The sequence below is a fragment of the Triticum urartu genome, chromosome 7 (genome assembly GCF_003073215.2).
Source record: "Triticum urartu cultivar G1812 chromosome 7, Tu2.1, whole genome shotgun sequence".
In the NCBI taxonomy this organism is placed as follows: Eukaryota; Viridiplantae; Streptophyta; class Magnoliopsida; order Poales; family Poaceae; genus Triticum; species Triticum urartu.
In genome coordinates, this window is record NC_053028.1 from 630375405 (window position 1) to 630386335 (window position 10931).

Sequence of the window (10931 nt, forward strand, 5' to 3'; positions counted from 1 at the left end):
AGTGTCAGGCCAGTTTCAACTATGTGACGGTGCTTGCGCTCAGCTGCACCGTTCTGCTGATGTGTATGAGGACAAGACACATGGTGTGAGATGCCAAGCTTCTGAAAGAAGGTGTTAAGGTTACGATACTCACCCCCCCAGTCTGACTGAACATGGATAATTTTGTGCTTAAGCAATCGTTCAACATGTGCTTGAAATTGCATAAAGACATGAAACACATCAGATTTGCGCTTAATAAGATAAATCCAAGTAAAGCGACTGAAAGCATCGATGAAACTGACATAATAGTTGTGACCACTAACAGAAGTTTGGGCATAGCCCCACACGTCTGAAAACACAAGTTCAAGAGGAGCCGTGACAACACGACTTGATACAGAAAAAGGCAACTGATGACTCTTGCCTTGTTGACAGGCATCACACACTAGAAACTCCTTATTACTCGACTCAACAGGAAGACGATGACGATGAAGCACATGGCGCACAATGGGAGTAGCAGGGTGGCCAAGGCGAGAGTGCCACTGCGACGATGACACCCGAACACCACTGAAAACTTGAGAGACTCGTGGCACATCAAGCGCATATAAGCCGCCGCGAGCTCGACCACTAAGAAGAACGTCCCTCGTGTCCCGGTCCTTAACAAAAAAATGGAAAGGGTGAAACTCAACAAACACATTGTTGTCACGAGTTAATTTAGGAACCGAGAGTAAACTACGTGTGACTGAAGGAACACGTAGGACATCAAGCAGACGCAAGGTTTTAGTGGTACGTGAAAGGAGAGATGCCTGACCAACATGTGAGATGGGCATACCTGATCCATTGGCCGTGCGGACCTGATCGTGACCGGTGTAGGGCTGGCGAGTGGCCAGCTTGTCAAGCTGGCTCGTCAAATGGTCCGTAGCACCCGTGTCCATGTACCAGGCAGGATCCACCGAGTATGAAGGAGTGAACCCGGGATCCGGTGTAGCGAGAGCAGCTTGCTTCTCATTGCCCTTCCCATTGTTTCCAATGCCAAGAAAATCTCGTTTAAAGCGACGATGGCAGCGAGACGCCAAGTGCCCCTCAATGCCGCAGAGTTGACACTCAACCCCACCACCACATGCCTCGCAGTGGAGCCGCTTGCGGCCAGCCGTCTGAGGTGGAGCGGGCGGACGGGGCTGGTTGCCCGAGGTCGGCGGCGCTTTCTGCTTGGCAACGCGGGCGCCCCCACGGAGAGCAGCGTTCGCAGAAGGACCCTCCGTGTAGACGCCAACGGAGCGGCAAGCAGCGAGCCTCTGTTCGGTGTTGAGGAGGCGTGCATAGAGATCGCGAGGCGGCATCGGCGTGTCACGTCCATTGATATTTTCAACAAGAGAATCATAGTCCTCATCAAGCCCATTGAGAATGAACGAAGTAAACTCCTCGTCACGGAGAGGCTTCCCAATAGACGACAGTGTATCAGCCAAACTTTTGACCTTGTTGAAGAAGGCCGTGACGGAGAGATCATTTTTCTTGACCTCACCCAGCTGGTTGCGAATGGCAGAGGAACGGGCCAGCGACTGCGAGGAGAAGCTGGAGTCGAGCGTGGCCCATGCGTCCCTCGACGTCGCGGCAAAGACCACCATGCCGGCCACGGAGGGAGTGAGCGAGGACTGAATGGCACCCAGAATAGCTTGATCCTGAGCGATCCACCGACGATGAGCAGGGTTGGACACCATGACGGAGCCACCAGCGGTCGAGGGCACCGGAACCATGGCCGGGGGACACGGCAGCGTACCGTCGACATACCCCTCAAGGTAGTGACTACGCATCAGCGGCAACACCTGAGCGCGCCACAGGAGGTAGTTGTCGGCAGAGAGCTTCACCGTTACAAGATGAGCGAAGTGAAACGGTCCTGGTTCAGCCACCGGTGCGGAGAGCTGCGAGTCGTACGTCGGAGGAGCACTATACGGAATTAGCGCATCGGCCGACGGAGGCGCACGATAGTGTTGATGATGACCGTAGGGCGCCGTGGGAGATACGCCGTAGGGCTGCAGGGGCAGCGCGATGTACGGCGCAGGGGCGACGTAGGGCGCGCCATACGGCGCCTCGTAGGACACGGCGGAGGACGGAGCATACTGCGCCGGCGACGGCGCAACGTACAGCGCGGGATACGGCCCCCCGTAGGGCACCTGGACGGGGGCACCATGGGGGCCTAAAGCCGGCGGCAGATCACGAGACGGAGTCCTGCCGTAGGGCAGCGACGCAGACGTGTTGTAGAAATTCTGCGGCAGAGACGCATCACGGGAGATTAATCCATCACGAAGCTGCACACGGGAGTTTGGCTCCAGAGATGCATCATGGGCGAGCGATGGATGCATCGCGGGCGATCGGGGCGCTGGTGGACGCGAGCCCGATGCAGCCGGACGGGCCCAGGCGAGCGGCGTGGAGGCCATGAAAGGCGATTCCGTCGCCAGGGTTGACGGAGGCGGCACGGCGGCGGAGGCCGACGCGGCGGCGGCGGCGGCAGAGGAGGCGGAAGCACGGCGCGGATCGAACGCGTCGTCTGATACCATGTTAGACAAAATAGGGTTTGGAACAATACTCGATACCCTTGGTGGGTACGGCTGTCATATATTTATAAAAGGAAACCGTACAAATACAAGTTATGTTACAACACGTATATCTAATATATACTTAGTCTAACAGGCTTCAGCCTCGGACGGAGCCCTCTTCTGCTCGCCGCTCCGGTACCTCTCTGCAAGCGCAACCATAACAGCATCACATCAGCTCGATTCGATCCGCTCTTCCACCGTCGGCGGGACCCTTTGTGGCTTCTCTCACCTCGGAGGCGACGGCAGAGGGAGAGGACGCCTGGATACCGGCGGTGCCCGCGAGCGCGGCCGCCACGTTCGCGACGACGGCGGTGGCCGCTCCATCTTCTCCTCCTCCGACGACGACAGTGTTCCCGAGTCGAGATGAGGGGGGTGTCGCTGTCGGGAGGAGCTCGCGTAGGCAGGCCGGCAGTCGGCGGAAGGTGGTGGTAGTCTTTCGCGGTGTGCTGTTTAGCTTAGCGCGACCAGGCATGAGGCAACGCAACAGCGAGAGCAGAGGAGGCACTGCGCGGTAGGGGGGTGGACAGGTGGTGCGCAAAAGGCGGTGGGACCGGCAACAAGCCTCCCCACGTCGGTGCGTGCCTCTCCATCGACTGACTGCCGGAGGCGCGGCACGGGGGTCATCTCGGCGCCGGCAACAAGCCTCCTCCTGCAAGCAGCGCTGCCGCAGCGCCCGACGTCGGACGGCAGGGCACATCAGGGGCGGCGCCTCCGGCTGTTCGGCGTGGACCTGGAGCTCGCCGGCGCAGATTGATAGGAGACTCACTACGCACATTATTATTAGATCGTCAAAGAAAGAAGAGATGCGCGGACCGTTCACCGACGCCGTGTTCGTCAATGGCAATTTCAAGCGAATATGGCTATTCCTAATTGCTTGCGCGCGCAACGCAAATCGTTGTTGTCGCTGCTGCATGTAGATCAGCGCGAGCGTGCCCCGACATAGCCCACCGGAATAAAGTGTTTCCAGTTTTACCAATGCTATACGGAATGAATACAGTCAAATCGTATGTAGCGACCTACCCCTACGCCCACAATTAGCTCGTACTTGCCTGCGGGGTCTGTCCCATATACCCCGTGACCCATCCGCCCGACCTGGACGCAATTCAAAATTTGAATCCAATCGTGCAGATGCAACAACATCACCGGGAACCACCACGCTTCCTGTCCCCGCGCGACCGCGCCCGGATCTGCAGGTTTCTTAACGATTGACCAATGAATCTTGGTGCGGAGTCATTCACAGATCCCCTGTTCAGGTTTCTCCTCTCATAAGCTACTCTTTTTCTTTCATCGTCTTCTCCGTCAAATCCTTCAATCTCAATCTTGGCGTGTCCATGAGCAGCTTCTGTTCCCAGCCAACTTCCCCTGAGGACGCCCCAAATCTGGGATAGCTAGAGAAGGAGGACGACGGTTGGTGCATTCCTCCGGATTTCAGCGATTCTCCTTCCTCAAGCCAAGATGGAGAGGAATCCAAATCCTTCACTAGACGTTACGCCCCATATAATCATTAATGTGCACTTTATATCCTCGATTGCAGTCCTCTTATGGCCGACCGCGAAGAACTTTAGAGATAGCAGCAACATGTACCCGAAGATGGCCTCTTGCACTCAACCAAGAAGAGGTTTAATGTTATATATCGGTCGGTAAGTTTTTCCATTGGAGATCTTGGGAAACCAACACCTTAATTATTGTGATATTGTCATCACTAGACAACTACATCCAATATAACCATCGATGCGCACTTTATATCCTCGGTACCGGTCCTCTTATGGTCGACCGCAAAGGACTTTAGAGATAGTAGCCATAGGCTGGTCTGTTGCATTCAACCATGAAGAACTTTAATGTTGTATATCGATCGATATGTTTTTTCGTTCGGAATCTTTGGAAAACCAACCTCACAATTAATGTGATATTGTCATCACTAGATGCTACGTCTCATATAATCGCCCGATGCACACTTATTATCCTTGATTGCGGTCCTCTTATGATCAATCGCGAAGAACTTTCGAGATAGCAGCCATATGTATCCAAAGGTGGCCTCTTGCACTCGACCAAGAAGAAGTGTAATCCTATTTTATCGATCAATAAGTTTTTTCATTAGGGATTTTGGGAAACCAACACCTTTGGATATCGGTTCTCTTATGGTCGACCGCAAAGAACTTTAGAGATAGAAACCATATGTACCCGTAGGCGGACCTATTACAGTCAATCATGAAGAACGTTACTGTTGTATCGATCGGTAAGTTTTTTTCATTCAGGATCTCTGGAAAACCAACACCACATTTATTGTGATACTGTCATCACTAGATGCTACATCCCATATAATCGCCGATGCACACATTTTATCCTTGATTGCGGTCCTCTTATGATCGACTATGAAGAGCTTTAGAGATAATAGTCATATGTACCCGATAGCGGGCCTTTTTCACTCAACGCCTAGTATCAACTTTCACATACTCTGACCGGCCATATAACTACTCCTATGGCATTCATATCATCTGAGATTAAATATACTCTGACCGACCATTTAAGTTGTGATATTGTCATATTAATGCACTTAAATTGTATATGAAAAAACGATGATCTGCATTGAGCAACATATTTTAACTCGAGTGACGAGGCGTCTTTTGAATCTTTTGGACTATTGAACGAGATATAAATTCACAATGGAAAAAGCAAGGGCCTAGCTGACTGTGTTTGCACGAGTACTGGCGAGTGGGAGATACAAGCGGGGTGGAGAATTTAGCTTGAAGTGCACAGTGCTGCTACAAGCTTGTGACGCGGTACAACACAGCCACCCGAATTGGAAAAACACTTTTAGAAAAAAGAGACTTAAAACTTTCTAAATTACTTTTGTAGCAAACATGGCCTAATGTATTACTCGTGTAAAAAGTTTCACGAAAGAATGATTCTCGTGGTTTCTTCAGCAAAAAAGAGAAGACAAAATTGCAAGTTCAAAAAATGCGAATAGTAACTTTTACGTAGTACAATTATATTTGTTCCCATCGAGAATAACACGTCGCGCTAGTATTACACTAAGTCAGATTTGTTACAAAACAGATTCATATTTTTTGACTCTTTAAATATTTTTAAACTTTTTATTAATTCGGGTGCAATGGCACCCGAGGTCCATTGGCTATTTCCCGCTAAGGCTTTGTTTGGTGACTCAGGGAAGAACGCCCAGGGTACTACATCCCTTCGGGGGAACTTCAGGAGCACACGTAATTCCCTTCCTTTCCACGGGAGAGATCTTCTCCTCATTTGTTGGTACAGGGGAGGGGAAGAGAGGGTTGGAAGGCACAAGCGAGGGAGGGAGAGCGAGGCAACGGAGATCAGATCGCGCGAGGGAAACGACGGAAGGATTTTCCACGAGTGTGGAGGTGTGGGACCTTTTCCCGGGGAAAGGGCAGGGTTCGAGCAGGCACACCACATCGAACGGGTCGTCCAAATGAGGAGGCTGTTTTCCCAGGCAAGGGTCTCCATGTGGATTTCGGGCCCTGAAAAAACGTGGGGATCCCGGGGGAACCCACGCAACCAAATGAGCCCTAAAGGATGGGCCTATATCAATATGGAGAATCCCTCGCAAAAAAAATTAAAGATCAATATAAAGAACTTTCCTGCTGTTCAACACAGAACTTGTCAATTTATTTGGTACAATATCCTTATAGTCATAAAGAATCTCAGGGAAGGAGCTTGTGGTGGAGGGTGGACGAGTGAGCCCCACATTTGTGAGCAGTACCACCAGAAATTCTGCATGCTAGCATCGAACTTTAGCGAGGACACGTCCAGAGCTTTGTATGTCCAGAGATTTACCAAGAAGGATACATTTTTAGAAGATAAATGCACTTAGGTATTAATAATTAATAATTATTAATTAATTAAACACGTGTTAAAAAGAACTTTGGCATCTTCCACGGGAGTTTTATACATTAATAATTAATTAAGCACGTGTTAAAAAGAAATCTGGTGCAATTACAAATCCTAGTCGAACCAACAGTTGTAATCGGTAGACTGGAGGGAAAGGAAGGCATGCGTGATCTAGGGGAAAAAGAATCTATAGGGTGGGTCCCACCTACAGCCTAGTCTGGTGGAATACGGTTCACTATACCATCTGTTGAAATATTAAAAGAGCAAACATTATCTTCTCTAAGTGCACCCCACAAAATATACACAGATACATTACCATCGCATGATTAGTCCCACTAAACTCAATCTAACGGCTAGCCTTAACCGAATCTGTTCTTTCTGTGCACTTAGCAATTTACATTGACTGACCGTACTCCACCGCGAAGAAAAATATGAAAGTCCATGCCTGATCAATTAGGAAACTATAATCACGGACACATCCTATTAAGAAACTAATCATGGGCACATCTAATTATTAAGAAACTAATCACAAACCCATCCTATTATTAGGAAAAAAATCACGCGCGCATCCTATTATTAGAAAAATAATTACGAGCCATCCTATTAGGAAATTAATCACGGACGCATCTAATTATTGGGAAACTAATCATGGCTGCATCCTATTAGATAACTAATCACGAACGCATCTAATTATTAAGAAACTAATCGCGAGCACATCCTATCGTCTCCTATCAGGGAATCGTGATCGCGAGTCGCCAGCCGTCACCAGCCCACCACCCACGCGAGCCACAATGGGAGACACGCGAGGAGGAGCTGCGGCTTCCTCCGAACACACTTCTACTGACCGCAACGACTTCGTCCACATCATGGGCATGCTCTCCGAAAACCACCGGCATCCGCGTCGACTTCAGCTCCATCCACAACACCCATACTGACAACCACCCACCGCCGAGGTCCTTCAAGTGGGGGCAACGCTGAGTATCTTGGACCAGTATAAGCGGGCCAAAAAAATTTGCCCCCACGGCCATGCATGTAGATTCGCCTGGTCGCCAACCATCATCGTCCCCAGGGCGGTGCAGGTCTCGACCACTGTGCAGCAGGTGAAGCTAATCACGGCCCCATCTCACTCGCCCGAAGCCACCGCCGACTCCCTCAGCTCTGACGCGTGCTGCTTTGTTGGACACGCTTGTCCGGTACTCGCGCGTGGACGACGTCATCCAAAGCTAATCCCGGTGCATGGAGGCCGCCGCTTCAAAGCTGGACGACTGACTCACCTGCGTCGACAATGCCGCCCAGCTGGTGAGAGGACACGGTCGCCGCGGCCGCTCGCAGACCTGAACGACGGAGACGCTCGCCTTCACGCGAACGCACCACACGCACGCATTAACCAAATAAGTATCGAGTGTTGTTTTTTTACTGTCATTGCTACCTCATTGGTGGTGACACATCTAGAAGTACAGGAACTAGAGATGAGGCAATGAGAAACAAATGAGCGTTGGAGCACACACAGAGACGTTCGCCTTCTTTCTTTCTTTATTTTTTCGCTGATTTTCGCGTACCTACAACAAACATTCCTGTTTTTTAAGTACTGACTACCGGTTATTACATGGCCAACTCACGACTATATAGTGAACTCACAGACAAATTCGCTGAACCAAGACCTTACTTGCAGTCATGAAATTACGTTTCACTGAAAAAACCCAGAAGTTTGCATAAGTTTTAATGAAAAAAACTAAAGTTCGCATAAGTTTTACTAAAAAAAACCTGAAGTTTGCATAAGTGTATTTGTTTGTCCAGCAGATACATGGCAATTGTAATTTTACATGAGCATTTTCATACCGTCTTTATCTACAGTTGAGTTAACATGTTTTCCTGATAGAAAACTTGGACTACATACAAGAGAAGCAAAAACTGCATGTTGATTATGATGATGATGAATTTAGGATATTTTGTGGTCATGGTAAATTTCATATCATTTAGTACATAAACAATATTCACAATTTTATTTTATTACCATCAATTGTGTTGAGTTTCTTTCATATATATGTATTGACCCTCTTCTTTAAATTAGATGTGACAGATGCAGAATGAACTCATACCACATGATCGCATACGAGCAATTCAAGAGGAATTGGCAGGATTCTTTCTTGACCATATCATACATAAAGACGGAGAATGCCATGTGGAAGTTGAAATTGATTTTAGATGTTAGGGATTATAAGAGATGTTATATTGTATATATGTAGTAGTGTCGGATAGATATACACAAAAACTTGTTGTTCGATCAATCTCGAAGAAAGAGAGGTCACTTCTCTCTGTATATGTTCATGACGATCTTGTGTAATTCTTGACTGGAATTTGTTGGCACTGAAACGGTTCCTTAGCTTGTCCTAAGTGACATTTTCATGTGTGACTATACTTGCATAAATGTGTGCATATGAAGAATCATGATGAATCTTCTAAATAATTTTGAATTTTATACATTGAGAAAAGTGGGTGGTCTTTTAATACAGGAGACATGTTGATTAAGAAGAAACGATATTTCAAATTATTTGTACGAGTTGGAAATAAGAGATCGTGTACTTTATAGGGAAATTTCAAATTTATGAATAAATTGTCTTGTATTAAGTTTAGTATAATATGTTAAGAGATAAAAGCACGGCAGACCCAGGAACTTTTCACGCCCGTGATGTTTTGACCCACAAACTTGCAAATCCTCACTCCGGCACCCAAAAACTTGGAGCCGATGTGCAAAAAAGCCCATAGCCAATCCCACTGCGACATCTGGCGCCACGCTGGCAGAGGCAGTCGTCGCGTGACTTTGCATAAACCCCCCTGGCCTTTACCAGTAATGAACCCGCACTCCACATCTTTCCTTCTCGTTCCCCATTGCAGCCCCAGCCAAATACCTAGTTTCTTTCCCTCTCGTTCCCCATTGTATCGCCCGACGCAAGAAGCATGAGAGCTAGGTCAACGATGGCGGCGAGCCTGGGCTGCGGAGCTAGCGGTAGCAGGACAAGCATCGCTCGTCTTCAAGGACACACAGCTCCTCGTCGGCCACGCGAAGCTACTCGAGCCGCTCCACCGCGAACTCTGATATCGAGCCAACTACTGCGGAGCTCGCTGCTGTCCGTCGGGAGCACGAGCTGGAAGATGCATGGGAGGAGGCGGGGTTCAAGGAGGTGTAGGAGAGACGGTGCGCCCAACGGAGGGAGGCTGGAGGCGACGAATACCTACCGCCTGACGAAGTCGTCTTCGAGCTACTAGCTCCGCTGTATGAGGCATCATTGCTCACCACGCATGCCGATGAGGCTCTGCGCGCAGCCAAGCAACAGCTCGACGACGCCATCATAGTTGCGTCCTGGTCCACAGCGCAGGCAGACGTCGTCCTCCGTCGGGCTGCCGAAGCAGAGCGCGCAGCCAGAGAGCAAGCAAGGGCAGCGACTGCCGCTGCGTCTTCCTCGACGTCAACTCAACAAGGCAACAACAAGAACCCAATTGTACTCTCATCTGACAACGACGAGTATAAGAAGCACCCGCATTTCGCTCTTATCACCCCATGCGTTCTATTTTCAGTTTAGCTTGTTCACTACTCCCTCCGTCTCAAAATTCATGTCTTAAATTTATCTAGATACGGATGTATCTAACACTAAAATGTGAAATAGATACATCCATTTGTAAACAAATCTAAGACAAAAAATTTGGGACGGAGGGAGTACTATTCTGTCAGGTTCCAGTACGTGTACTCCGTCAGTGCAAACACAAAGAACAGGGGCAATCAAGCATGGCTCCACTGATTCCAATGGCGCAACCCTTCCTTGCCGCTCGCTCCACAGCCCAGACTCGCCGCCGCCGTCGACCTAGCTCTCATGCTTCTTGCGTCGGGCGATACAGTGGGGAACAAGAGGGAGAGAAACTAGGGATTTGACTGGAGCTGCAATGGGGAACGAGAGGGAGAGATGTGGAGTGCGGGTTCATTACTGGTAAAGGCCAGGGGGTTTCTGCAAAGTCATGCGACGACCGCCTCTGCCAGCGTGGCGCCAGATGTCGCAGCGGGATTGGCTGTGGGCTTTTTTGCACATCAGCTGCAAGTTTTTGGGTGGCGGAGTAAGGATTTGCAAGTTTGTGGGCCAAAACATCACGGGCGCGACAAGTTCCTGGGCCTGCCGTGCTTTTACCTCATATGTTAATCCAAATAGATTCGTATTGCGTGTGCACATTTATTAGTTCAAATAGACGTGCGTTGCACGTGCACACTTACTAGTCTGTTGAAATTGGTCACATGGCTCGTATACACGGATCGGGCATGCAGACCTGACAGCTAGGTGGGTCATGTTGATTGGACATCATGCTTGATCTACGGTCAAGATTCAGATTATGCCCACAACTAGTTAGGAAAAATCCACGTCCAATCTCATGTTACTGGTAAGTACGATGCTAGTACCATGCTACGATTGGTTGAGCAGGTAAGCTAAATCCATCGATCGCTCTAGTTAG